The sequence below is a fragment of the Symsagittifera roscoffensis genome, chromosome 7 (assembly GCF_963678635.1).
Source record: "Symsagittifera roscoffensis chromosome 7, txSymRosc1.1, whole genome shotgun sequence".
NCBI classification, from domain to species: domain Eukaryota; kingdom Metazoa; phylum Xenacoelomorpha; order Acoela; family Convolutidae; genus Symsagittifera; species Symsagittifera roscoffensis.
In genome coordinates this window covers 14,486,517-14,500,717 of record NC_087068.1, presented here as the reverse complement: position 1 = coordinate 14,500,717, position 14,201 = coordinate 14,486,517, and the positions used below count along the sequence as shown (strand labels likewise).

Here is a 14,201-nt window from a genome sequence, read left to right as displayed (position 1 = left end):
GCACATGCCAGTACTCGACCAATTAAGAACAGTCGAGACAGGGTTTTGAAATATACCTCGAGCACGGTCGAAACATACTTCGAGAATGGTCAAAAACGGTCGAAGCAGACCTCGATCACGGTCAAAAATACCGGTTGTCCTAGAGTAATTCGGAATCACAGGGAAAAATTTCTTTTAGAAATCAACATATTTTTAAACATTTTCGACTCAAGTTTCAAACCAGTATTCCAAAAGATACAAAAAAGCCACAAAATTGTTTATCTCGACAAAGCATTTAAATTGCAAAAACTCTAATCATTTCAATTTGATAAAAAGCATCATAATATGTTGCCCGAAAAGCAGAATATATAACGTTTAAAATTAGATAACTCATGTTATGTGAAAGTCGAAATACATCCAATTCCATCGAGCACGGTCGAGTCGAAACATACATTTTTTGGGTCGAGCACGTCGAGAACGATCGAAACATAACTTGCTTGGATCGAGCACGGTCCTTCTCATTTGTTTCGGTTGAGCACGGTCGTAACAAACCGAATTTTGATCAAGCAGGGTCGAAACATACCGAATTTTGGTCGATACAGTCGAAACCTATAGGTTCGCACTGGTTTGACCGACGCATAAGGAAATAATTAACGCAACTTATAATTTAAATTCCAGACTCGGTTTGTTGCTATGCTCAGTTTATTACTCTAGCCCTCCGAAAAAGAGTAAATTGTTAGGAATGAAAGGCAGCTTCCAAAATGTCAGATAGAAAATGTTGGAATTTTGCCTGCGAATCGCTACGCATGCTAATCGCTACGCCCCCTCCCACCTACCCCCTCCACCTCCGAAAAAAGTAAATTGTTTAAAACAAAGTTTTTTTCATCATACCATTGCCCGCGCTCGGATCTCAGAAAAATAAGAAACATAAATATATATATATATTTTCAAATTCAATTCTACGAGGGAGCTCATTTCATATTAATTTAGATGATGTGTTCTTTTATCTCAAGTTCTGCTGATTTGATAAAGGGCTCCATGAACTTGCCTGATTGCAAGGAGATTTCAGGATCATTATATTAGGTGGCGTCTCAATTAGCATTCATGCCACACAGCATAATCACATTTCATATTAATGTTATTAATTTAAATAAATTATCTATCTAAAAAAATCCGTTCGAGCTGACGTATTTTTGTGTTTTAAATCAGAGCTTGATTGTGACAAAAATACAAAATCTATGCATAATGACATGTACACGTAATGCTACGCCACCATCAGAATATCTGCACTGCTATTATATGCATCACGCCTCCGTTGTCGCGTTTGCCCGCAACGCCTGCTGGTGTTGCGCCCTGCAATGACAGCCTCAAATTGCCGCAATCCTCTTTCAATGAAGCTGCTCTTGGCTCGGCTGTTTTGCCACAAGTCGGGCACTCATTTTGAACATCCGAACGAAAATCGTTCGCTGTTTTTAATTAATTTGTAAGCAGTTTGCGTAATAATTTATCACCGACAGAAGAATTCTGACTTACTATTTTTTTTAAACTTACTTCGAAGGAAATTGAGCGTCGAAAAGCTTTTTGGTCAAAAGATTGTAGATTTTAGCCTTTTTGTTGTGTTAAACTTATTAAATTGTTTCAGAGAGTGATGAAACACTAGTTGCCATTCTTTGGGCACTGACTACTAACTTCAGCATATTATCCTTGACACCAACAGCACCATTATGCCTGGCATTTTCCTGGCTTCACACAATGTCAACACCAATGCTTCTGATGCTGCCCGACGACTTCACGAAACTCAATCCCGAACAAAAAGATAAGTACTACGTTCAAATATATAACCTTGTCAATGTACTAGCAACATCCAGTAATCCTCCAAACAGTAATCAAAACGCAAAAGGACTCAGAGCACCTATTGATTTTGCTGCCAAAGTAATCCCCACTGATACTCAAAACTTGATTATTGGTTCGAGTTTTTTAGCGGAGTTTGACACGAAGGAGCTGCCCAAAGACGTGGCCGTTCATTCTTACCGCGGGTCATTTTGCAGCGAGAAACAATCAGTTGTGAAAAAGTACGACGATACTGAGCTGAAATCAGTAACCTTCCAGGACGGCACCAATTCACTCACAAGGGAACTACACAAATCTGTAGATGATATATTTGAAACTTTTTGCGCCACCATTAGTGAAATTGAGACAAAGTTTTCACCTACAATAATCAATATATGCCAAGTCCCGCCTGTGAAATCGGGACCCGATTCTGTAAGTGGTAAACGTATAACTGAATTCAACAGCCTTATTGCTCATAAATTTAAGAAAAAAAAGTATCAAATTGTTCCTGTATACGATAAAATTGTCAGCATAAACGACTATCAGTCAATCTTCTTTGATGAAGTACATTTGATGCGTTCTGTTAGTACTTTAAAAAATGCAATCATGGAAAAGGTGCTACCATTATCCAGCTTATCACCTCGAGTTGTTTCTCCGAATACTTCCAACTCTAGGGGCCCAGCGCACCCTCAGAGGAATCGTATGAAACCTGGTTCAAGCCAAGTCTCGTGGGGCCCCGAGCACCCAAAGAGTCTTGCGAGCCATGGTTTCAGCAACAATCAAACCTACAATTATATGAATACCAATCGTAGTAATTATGACTTACGCCATAATAGATACTATCCATACTAATGCTGTTTTAGTAGTCTATTACCCAATGATCTGGATCTATCAAATTTATGTTTAGCCAATGGCTTTTAAAGACTCTCATTATTTTCTCCCTTTTAACTAGCATTACCATTAAGTACAATGAACCCAACAGCACCGCACTACTCAAAACTAGAAACATGACGTCTAACCGCCACTTTAGATTCACAGCTGGCATCTATTGCGCAGTTGTGATACTAACCTTTCAGATTGGAATATTGGAAATCCTGCTTCTTCAATGTGGGGACATCGAAGTCAATCCAGGTCCCGCACTTTCATATGAAATCCTGGCAAACAAAGCAAAGGAACACCACAACTTCCTCAAATATATAACTCTAAATTGTAGAAGCATAAAGAACAAACACATGGAAATGCGTTTCTTGTCAGAAATAGTTGACTCAAACACAATTATTGGTCTTACGGAAACCTGGCTTGACGAAACATGCGATCATCAAACTTATTCATTCTGCAAAACAACCCATGAAATTTTTAGATGCGACCGTAACAAAAAATGCACTGGTCAACACACAGGTGGTGGTACTCTTCTTCTTATTCCGAAAAAATTTAACCCTAAGATTCGAGAAGATTTAAATTATCTACGTCCCTCCCATTTTGAAGGACTCTGGGTGGCATATAGCCCAATCATCTCAAAAAAATCAAAAAGACAGATAATTGCTATTGCCTACAATCCACACAAACAACCAAAAAGGAAATTTTTATAGAAGATACACTAAAGGGTATCGATTACGCTGCCTCCGAAGCGCGAGATGTTACGATTTTGGGAGATTTCAATATTAACTACTTGAATAAACATGAAGCTAAATTTCTCAGCGATTCTATTAAACCATACAATTTGTCAATAACCAATAAGTCGATACCGACATACAACTCTAAAAACAGCCAATCCATTTTAGATAACATTATAGCAACCAAATCTTTTTGTAAAGAAACTATTGTAGCAGAACCACCTATAAACACGGACCATTTAATAACAATGTGTATTAGCAAACTAAAACGATTCGAAAAAGCCATTCCAATTCAAACTTTTCGCTTCAACAAAACCAATTATTGTAAAAATAGGTTCTGCGAGGAACTTAAACAGAGTCCATGGTTTCTCGTCTACCAAGAAAACGATATCTCTAAAATGTTAATAAAATTTGAAGATGTTTTCTCGCATGCCCTAAACGCTCACGCACCACTAGAGCAGAAGTATATCCGAAATAAACCGCAGCTACAGCTGTCTGGTAAAGTACTTAACTCAGTCAATAGACCTTTAAAACGGGAAAAAGAAAATCTTCTAAAGGCATATCAATTATCAAGAACAGATGCCAATTTTGAAAACTATAAACGAATAAGAAATAAATACAACAATCATCTAAAACATTTATACAAGAAAGAGAAAACAGCTCAATTCAAAATGCTTGACTGTCCAAAAAAACAATGGAATTTCATAAACTCTATCAGGAACACCATGAAACAGTCAACGCAAATAGGTGATCTACGGAATTCGTTTGGCGACACTATAATTGAAAATAAGAAGAAAGCAAATTTCCTTAACTACAGGTTCTCAACATTAGGAGAATACAAAAACGCAGATCCTCCCATAGATGTACCAACTGAGTACAGTGTACACAGCAAAACAAATAGGCACTTTCAATTCAGGTTCATAACTCACAAAGAAATGAAAGATGCAATTTTATTACTTCCCTTAAACAAGCCATTAGGACCAAGCAAAATCCCTGCTTGGGCTCTAAAAGACAGCATTAATACTGTATACCCAATTCTTACGATGATTATCAATGAATGCATCTCGAAATCCGTATTCCCATATACCTTAAAAAAGGCACACGTTTTTCCCATATTCAAAAAAGGCGACTCGACAGATCCAGTAAATTATCGTCCAATTTCTATTACACCCACTCTATCGAAGTTGTTTGAAAAAATTTTTTCATCCCAAATTCACGAATTCTTAGCAAATTCCAATATTCTAAATCCAAAACAATTTGGCTTTCGTCCAGGTTATTCAACTAATGATGCTCTTTTATACACAACAGAAAAAATCAGATTCCATCTCGATAAAAATAACATAGCAGCGGCTGCATTTCTTGATTTATCTAAAGCATTTGATTCACTCTCTCATTCAGTCCTTGAAAGGAAACTAAGTCACATTGGCTTTGAACAGTCAGCAACAACTCTTATTAAGTCATTTCTAGAAAACAGACAGCAATTGACAATAGTAAACGGCGAACACTCAGATTGGCTTAAATTAGAGCAAGGTGTTCCCCAAGGTACTGTACTAGGACCACTGCTGTTCAACTTGTATGTAAATGACTTACCACAAACAATAGACAAATCATGTACGTTAGTACAATATGCCGACGACACGACTCTGCTTAGTTTTCATTCAGATCCCGAAACAGCAACAAAGAGCATTGAAAACAATTTCAATAAAATTCTCTTGTATTTTCACTTAAATCGATTAATAATTAATGTAGACAAAACTCAGTTCATTGTATTTTCTGCACCGTCGAAAAAGAAACTAACTGAAAATATTTCATTAAAAGTTGGAAACTATCAAGTTAATTTAACAGAGACAGTTAAATTTCTCGGCGTCAATATTGACATAAGCTTAACATTCGACAAAGAAATTAACAAAATTTTACAAAAAATGGCTACAGCAATCCAAACGATAAAATGCATCCGTGACGAAATCCCTCTGCGTACTAGAATTCTCCTGTTAAATACTCTTGTACTGAGCCATTTGCACTATCCATGCATGCTCTTAAACGGATGTACGCAAGATAATATTGAGAAACTCGAAAAACAAATAAAATGGGGAATCAGGATAATAATGAATATAAGCAAACGAGATTCCGTTACACTTCTAAGGAAACAGCACAAAATTTCTACTGCTCGGAATATTATCGAGTACCGATCAGCACATTACCTTCACAGGTTATGCCGAACGATGCCCCAGCTTTCACGCATATAAGATTCCCAAATTCTGAATTCCGCTATAACCATCGAACTGGAACATTACTGTTCCCTTTAGCATGTAAAACTGATTTCCTTCGTAAGTCTTTCTTATTTACATCAATCAGGAACCTTAACACAATAATCCGAACCTTGTTTAATCGAAAACTGCCGTACACATTGACAAAAACTCTGATTAAAAATTTCATCATAGGAAAAGATGACACCCTGTTACCCAATAAGGAGAGTCTTTCCGTATCCAAGGACATTTATTTTGTTAAATCAAATATTTGATTCAACCTCGTAGTAATTTATGTTTTTTCTTGTTATGTTATATAACCATTGCGTAATATTGTACACTAGATTCTTATACAATCAGTTCTGCAACTGCATAAGTATATTGAAACAATAAAGTGTCCCCTCTCTCTCTCTCTCTCTCTCTTGTTAAAACAAAGGCCAGCGATGCCAAAATTTAGGGCAAATAAAACTCTTTTTATTGCATCGAAAGCCTAAAAAATCAACTTAGGGGACTTAAAATTACTTCGGCAAAACTTGATTTTTTTTGATAACACGCCCCTTGCAAACATAGTACGTCCATCACTTGTGTTTTAGGAGGAAGGTCAGAAAAAGGTCAATTTTTTTCTAATTTTGAGCTCAAGACAACAATACTTTTCCAATGATTATTTGAAATTCCGTCCAAAACTGCTTGTTAAAAGGTTAAATTTTGTCTGGAGACAAAAAAAACCCGAGCACAAAGTCGGAACAAAAAAGATCCGCGCCATAATTTTTTGAACGGCATTTACTCAGAACAAGGAGTAAAGTAAAACAAGACTGCTCGTATCAGGGCGAAGCCCTGAATGTTCCGACTGCCTTTTAAGGTTTATGGAGCAGCAGTAATAACATAAAAAAATTTAATGAAATAAAACATAAAGAAATTTTTTTTCTAAAATTTGAAATTTTTTTAAATGAAAATCATCCCCCCACACGCCATTTAAAGTACAAAAAGATAGATTTCGTTCCTTAAAACAAATCAATTTTGGCAAATAAGCTTCGTTCAACCAATTTGGAACGATTTATAAGACGGATTAAATCTCCGCTAACGCGTTAATAGTGCGAATTATATCGCGCGTTAATTGTCCCAAATTGGTCAAATTGGCCAAAATGGCAATCTTTAAATCCTCATAACTTTTCGAAAAATGATCACAGGTGAAATATCTTTTCAAATTTAAGCTCTTGACAACAATAGCTTTCGAATGATATAAAAAAATTCCGTCAAAAATGGCTAGTTAAAAAGTCGAAAATTTGTCTGAAGAAAAAAAAACCCACCCGAGCACAAATATTCCGTTACTTTCGTATCGAAAGTCGGAACAATAAGGCAAAAACTCCCTCAATACAATAAAACCGAAAATGAGCAGAATTTATTCACCAGCCCAAATTGACATTTGTGCTGAAGTTTGCTTACTATTCGTAGCTGTTACATAATGTTACTGAACTTATATGTAAAAGCATATATTTCGCTTATACTAGCTCGCTTATACTTCGGCTGGCACAGTATATCACTGTTTTTTCCAGGTGTAGATCTAAAATTTTATCAAGGGGGTGGATTTTTAAAAGTAAAATTAAGCTTATCGTTGCAATTTTTCATATTTACCGATAAGATTATGCAAGCTATTATTATGCAAGCAAAGTGTCAATTATTTGGAAAAAAGAAATATTCTTTTCTTTAGTTTCTATTGTGGCTACCCGACCCGGGGAGTTTTGGGACGGAGACTGGAGTCGAATGATGGGAATTTGGATCCAGTTCCAGCGACCACGTGACATCAAAATAGCACAGCTGACCATCAAGATAAGAATAGACAGACTAAAGATAGCTGTTACAGAAAAGATCCACAGGTAGGAGGCGTTTTCTGGCAACTCCTCCCCCAGTCCGGCATCGGTAGAGCTAGTTAAAACAGTGGGTATAACAAAGTGATCAAAGTATCAAACAAAACCCGACCCATTTTAATGGTGATTTAACATGACAGGGAATCGTCGACAGATTCAAAGCTCGTGTCGATTAAACAGCGCTTTTTTGCAGGCTCTAATGGGGCAATAATAATTACTAGGTACCATGGGGGCAGTAGCTCCCCCCCCCCTCAATTCTTGTTCGCAAAATTTTTCCAAAGGGTCCCCCCTTTGGTATAACTTCACATCCATTTTGGCTGACCAACCTTAAGTTTTTTCTAAAGGCGCCTTTGGCGCTAATGTATCTAATTTTTTTGGGGTCAAAATTATCCAAAAGTGTCTAAAAACGCCTTTTTTGGTCTGTTTTTTGAAAAATTTGCGCGCGGGGCAGAAAATTTTTGACAAAATATGGTCCCCTATAGTATTTTCGGGGAACTCGGAAAATCAAATTGGTCGACCTAAAAAAAAAGTTCGCAAAAAATTTTCAAAATTTCAAAATTTGATATAGGTTTAACTACCCTTCAAAATTACTCTGATTTCAACAAATAAGTGGCTGATTTCTCAAAGAATGAGGTGGAACGCATGGTTTAGAAAATTAGAAAACTGTGCCCCCCCCCCCCCTCAAGGAGCGGCTGGTGTGAAAAAAAACTATCCTACTTTTTTAATTCGAAATAATTGATTTAAATACCATACCCTCCAGTGTTAACAGTTGAATTTTTGTACATTTTGATTTGAGTAACTTAACGACCAGTAATCAACAACAGCAATATGAAGATAAAAAGATCCAAACTTCGCTAAATGACAAAATATAAACTGTTTATTCAGTTAATGAGGTTTTACAAAAAGTAATCGATTAAGAGTTTCAATTAGCTAAAACAAAATTTAGGCGCCTAGTACATTAAAAACGCTCAGATCAAAAGTCAAGTCAAACAATGTTTTGCTCATTAATCTTTCTGAAGCCAACTTTTAGTCAGAATAATCAACTAAAACACTTGGCGTCTATCTTACCAGATAAAACAGGAAACTTTCAAGTTTTCGATATCTCATCAAATAGTCATACTTTTTTAAACAACGCTTTATTGTTCCGACTTTCGATACGAAAGTAACGGAATATTTTGGTGAGGGTTTTTTTCTTCAGACAAAATTCGACTTTTTAACTAGCCATTTTTGACGGAATTTTTTTATCATTCGAAAAGTATTGTTGTCCTGAGCTCAAATTTGAAAAGATATTTTACCTGTGATTGTTTTTCGTAAAGTTACGGTGGTTTAAAGATTGCCACTTTGGCCAGTTTGGGACAATTAACGTGCGAAATATTTCGCGCTATTAACGCGTGAGCGGAGAGTTAATCCGTCTTAAAATCGTTCCAAATTGGTTGAAAGAAGTTTATTTGCCATAATTGGTGTGTTACAAGGAGCGAAATCTATCCTTTTGTTTTTTGTATGGCGTGTGGGGGAGTGATTTTCAAAAAAAAATTCAAATTTTAGAATTTTTCTTCTTCATCTTGTTTTAATTCATTTGTTACTAGATTGATTTTTTACTAGAAATAAAAATTTATTGTTTCGTACTTTATATGGCGTGTGGGGGGATGATTTTCATTGAAAAATTTTCAAATTTTAGGAAACAAAAATGTTCTTTTTTTAAATTTCATTTAATGTTTTTATGTTGTTTATGTTATTACTGCTCCAAAAACCTTAAAGGCAGTCGGAACATTCAGAGCTTCGCCCTGATACGAGCAGTCTTGTTGTTCCGACTTTCGATACGAAAGTAACGGAATATTTGTGCTCGGGGTGGGTTTGTTTTTTCTTCAGACAAATTTCGACTTTTTAACTAGCCATTTTGACGGAATTTTTTTTTATCATTCAAAAGGTATTGTTGTCCTGAGCTTAAATTTTCAAAAATATTTCACCTGTGATTATTTTTTGTAGAGTTATGAGGGTTTAAAGATTACCATTTTCGCCATTTTGACCAATCTGGGACAATTAACGCGCGATATAACTCGCGCTAATAACGCTTAAGCGGAGATTTAATACGTCATATAAATCGTTCCAATTTGGTTGAACGAAGCTTATTTGCCATAATTGATTTGTTACAAGGAACGAAATTTCTCTTTTTGTACTTAATATGGCGTGTGGGGGGATGATTTTCATTGAAAATTTTTCAAATTTTATAAATCAAAAATAATCGTTTTTTTTAATTTCAATTAATGTTTTTTTATGTTGTTTATGTTATTACTGCTTCATAAACCTTAAAGGCAGTCGGAACATTCAGGGCTTCGCCTTGATACGAGCAGTCTTGTTGTTCCGACTTTCGATACGAAAGTAACGGAATATTTGTGCTCGGGGTGGGTTTGTTTTTTCTTCAGACAAATTTCGACTTTTTAACTAGCCATTTTGACGGAATTTTTTTTATCATTCAAAAGGTAGTGTTGTCCTGAGCTTAAATTTTAAAAAATATTTCACCTGTGATTATTTTTTGTAGAGTTATGAGGGTTTAAAGATTACCATTTTCGCCATTTTGACCAATCTGGGACAATTAACGCGCGATATAATTCGCGCTATTAACGCGTAAGCGGAGATTTAATCCGTCTTATAAATCGTTCCAAATTGGTTGAACGAAGCTTATTTGCCATAATTGATTTGTTATAAGGAACAAAATCTCTCTTTTTGTTCTTTATATGGCGTGTGGGGGGATGATTTTCATTGAAAAATTTTCAAATTTTAGAAAACAAAAATGTTCTTTTTTTAAATTTCATTTAATGTTTTTATGTTGTTTATGTTATTACTGCTCCATAAACCTTAAAGGAAGTCGGAACATTCAGAGCTTCGCCCTGATACGAGCAGTCTTGTTGTTCCGGCTTTGGATACGAAAGTAACGGAATATTTGTGCTCGGGGTGGGTTTGTTTTTTCTTCAGACAAATTTCGACTTTTTAACTAGCCATTTTGACGGAATTTTTTTTTATCATTCAATAGGTATTGTTGTCCTGAGCTTAAATTTTAAAAAATATTTCACCTGTGATTTTTTTTTGTTGAGTTATGAGGGTTTAAAGATTACCATTTTCGCCATTTTGACCAATCTGGGACAATTAACGCGCGATATAATTCGCGCTAATAACGCGTAAGCGGAGATTTAATACGTCTTATAAATCGTTCCAATTTGGTTGAACGAAGCTTATTTGCCATAATTGATTTGTTACAAGGAACGAAATTTCTCTTTTTGTACTTAATATGGCGTGTGGGGGGATGATTTTCATTGAAAATTTTTCAAATTTTAGAAATCAAAAATGTTCGTTTTTTTAAATTTCAATTAATGTTTTTATGCTGTTTATGTTATTACTGCTTCATAAACCTTAAAGGCAGTCGGAACATTCAGGGTTTCGCCCTGATACGAGCAGTCTTGTTGTTCCGACTTTCGATACGAAAGTAACGGAATATTTGTGCTCGGGGTGGGTTTGTTTTTTCTTCAGACAAATTTCGACTTTTTAACTAGCCATTTTGACGGATTTTTTTTATCATTCAAAAGGTATTGTTGTCCTGAGCTTAAATTTTAAAAAATATTTCACCTGTGATCATTTTTCGAAAAGTTATGAGGATTTAAAGATTGCCATTTTGGCCAATTTGACCAATTTGGGACAATTAACGCGCGATATAATTCGCACTATTAACGCGTTAGCGGAGATTTAATCCGTCTTATAAATCGTTCCAAATTGGTTGAACGAAGCTTATTTGCCATAATTGATTTGTTACAAGGAACGAAATTTCTCTTTTTGTACTTAATATGGCGTGTGGGGGGATGATTTTCATTGAAAATTTTTCAAATTTTAGAAAACAAAAATGTTCTTTTTTTAAATTTCATTTAATGTTTTTATGTTGTTTATGTTATTACTGCTCCATAAACCTTAAAGGCAGTCGGAACATTCAGAGCTTCGCCCTGATACGAGCAGTCTTGTTGTTCCGACTTTCGATACGAAAGTAACGGAATATTTGTGCTCGGGGTGGGTTTGTTTTTTCTTCAGACAAATTTCGACTTTTTAACTAGCCATTTTGACGGAATTTTTTTTATCATTCAAAAGGTATTGTTGCCCTGAGCTTAAATTTTAAAAAATATTTCACCTGTGATTTTTTTTTGTTGAGTTATGAGGGTTTGAAGATTACCATTTTCGCCATTTTGACCAATCTGGGACAATTAACGCGCGATATAATTCGCGCTAATAACGCGTAAGCGGAGATTTAATACGTCTTATAAATCGTTCCAATTTGGTTGAACGAAGCTTATTTGCCATAATTGATTTGTTACAAGGAACGAAATTTCTCTTTTTGTACTTAATATGGCGTGTGGGGGGATGATTTTCATTGAAAATTTTTCAAATTTTAGAAAACAAAAATGTTCTTTTTTTAAATTTCATTTAATGTTTTTATGTTGTTTATGTTATTACTGCTCCATAAACCTTAAAGGCAGTCGGAACATTCAGAGCTTCGCCCTGATACGAGCAGTCTTGTTGTTCCGACTTTCGATACGAAAGTAACGGAATATTTGTGCTCGGGGTGGGTTTGTTTTTTCTTCAGACAAATTTCGACTTTTTAACTAGCCATTTTGACGGAATTTTTTTTTATCATTCAAAAGGTATTGTTGTCCTGAGCTTAAATTTTAAAAAATATTTCACCTGTGATTTTTTTTTGTTGAGTTATGAGGGTTTAAAGATTACTATTTTCGCCATTTTGACCAATCTGGGACAATTAACGCGCGATATAATTCGCGCTAATAACGCGTAAGCGGAGATTTAATACGTCTTATAAATCGTTCCAATTTGGTTGAACGAAGCTTATTTGCCATAATTGATTTGTTACAAGGAACGAAATTTCTCTTTTTGTACTTAATATGGCGTGTGGGGGGATGATTTTCATTGAAAATTTTTCAAATTTTAGAAAACAAAAATGTTCTTTATTTAAATTTCATTTAATGTTTTTATGTTGTTTATGTTATTACTGCTCCATAAACCTTAAAGGCAGTCGGAACATTCAGAGCTTCGCCCTGATACGAGCAGTCTTGTTGTTCCGACTTTCGATACGAAAGTAACGGAATATTTGTGCTCGGGGTGGGTTTGTTTTTTCTTCAGACAAATTTCGACTTTTTAACTAGCCATTTTGACGGAATTTTTTTTTATCATTCAAAAGGTATTGTTGTCCTGAGCTTAAATTTTAAAAAATATTTCACCTGTGATTTTTTTTGTTGAGTTATGAGGGTTTAAAGATTACCATTTTCGCCATTTTGACCAATCTGGGACAATTAACGCGCGATATAATTCGCGCTAATAACGCGTAAGCGGAGATTTAATACGTCTTATAAATCGTTCCAATTTGGTTGAACGAAGCTTATTTGCCATAATTGATTTGTTACAAGGAACGAAATTTCTCTTTTTGTACTTAATATGGCGTGTGGGGGGATGATTTTCATTGAAAATTTTTCAAATTTTAGAAATCAAAAATGTTCGTTTTTTTAAATTTCAATTAATGTTTTTATGTTGTTTATGTTATTACTGCTTCATAAACCTTAAAGGCAGTCGGAACATTCAGGGTTTCGCCCTGATACGAGCAGTCTTGTTGTTCCGACTTTCGATACGAAAGTAACGGAATATTTGTGCTCGGGGTGGGTTTGTTTTTTCTTCAGACAAATTTCGACTTTTTAACTAGCCATTTTGACGGATTTTTTTTTATCATTCAAAAGGTATTGTTGTCCTGAGCTTAAATTTTAAAAAAATATTTCACCTGTGATTATTTTTTGTAGAGTTATGAGGGTTTAAAGATTACCATTTTCGCCATTTTGACCAATCTGGGACAATTAACGCGCGATATAATTCGCGCTATTAACGCGTAAGCGGAGATTTAATCCGTCTTATAAATCGTTCCAAATTGGTTGAACGAAGCTTATTTGCCATAATTGATTTGTTACAAGGAACAAAATCTCTCTTTTTGTTCTTTATATGGCGTGTGGGAGGATGATTTTCATTGAAAAATTTTCAAATTTTAGAAAACAAAAATGTTCTTTTTTTAAATTTCATTTAATGTTTTTATGTTGTTTATGTTATTACTGCTCCATAAACCTTAAAGGCAGTCGGAACATTCAGAGCTTCGCCCTGATACGAGCAGTCTTGTTGTTCCGACTTTCGATACGAAAGTAACGGAATATTTGTGCTCGGGGTGGGTTTGTTTTTTCTTCAGACAAATTTCGACTTTTTAACTAGCCATTTTGACGGAATTTTTTTTTATCATTCAAAAGGTATTGTTGTCCTGAGCTTAAATTTTAAAAAAATATTTCACCTGTGATTATTTTTTGTAGAGTTATGAGGGTTTAAAGATTACCATTTTCGCCATTTTGACCAATCTGGGACAATTAACGCGCGATATAATTCGCGCTAATAACGCGTAAGCGGAGATTTAATACGTCTTATAAATCGTTCCAATTTGGTTGAACGAAGCTTATTTGCCATAATTGATTTGTTACAAGGAACAAAATTTCGCTTTTTGTACTTAATATGGCGTGTGGGGTGATGATTTTCATTGAAAATTTTTCAAATTTTAGAAATCAAAAATGTTCGATTTTTTTAAATTT

At 35.0% G+C, this 14,201-nt stretch overlaps 2 protein-coding genes across 2 annotated transcripts in view; one reads left to right on the top strand and one right to left on the bottom strand.

Moving 5' to 3' along the window:
• LOC134852139 (protein archease-like) overlaps positions 1–14,201 on the bottom strand; it is a 124,684-nt gene that overhangs the window by 61,975 nt on the left and 48,508 nt on the right. The window lies entirely within an intron of this gene.
• The window catches only part of LOC134852138 (signal recognition particle receptor subunit alpha-like), a 394,981-nt gene continuing 382,379 nt past the window's right edge, over positions 1,600–14,201 (top strand). The window contains exon 1 of the mRNA XM_063868433.1: positions 1,600–1,613. The gene's annotated coding sequence lies outside the window, so the exon portion shown is untranslated. The remainder of the gene's footprint in view (positions 1,614–14,201) is intronic.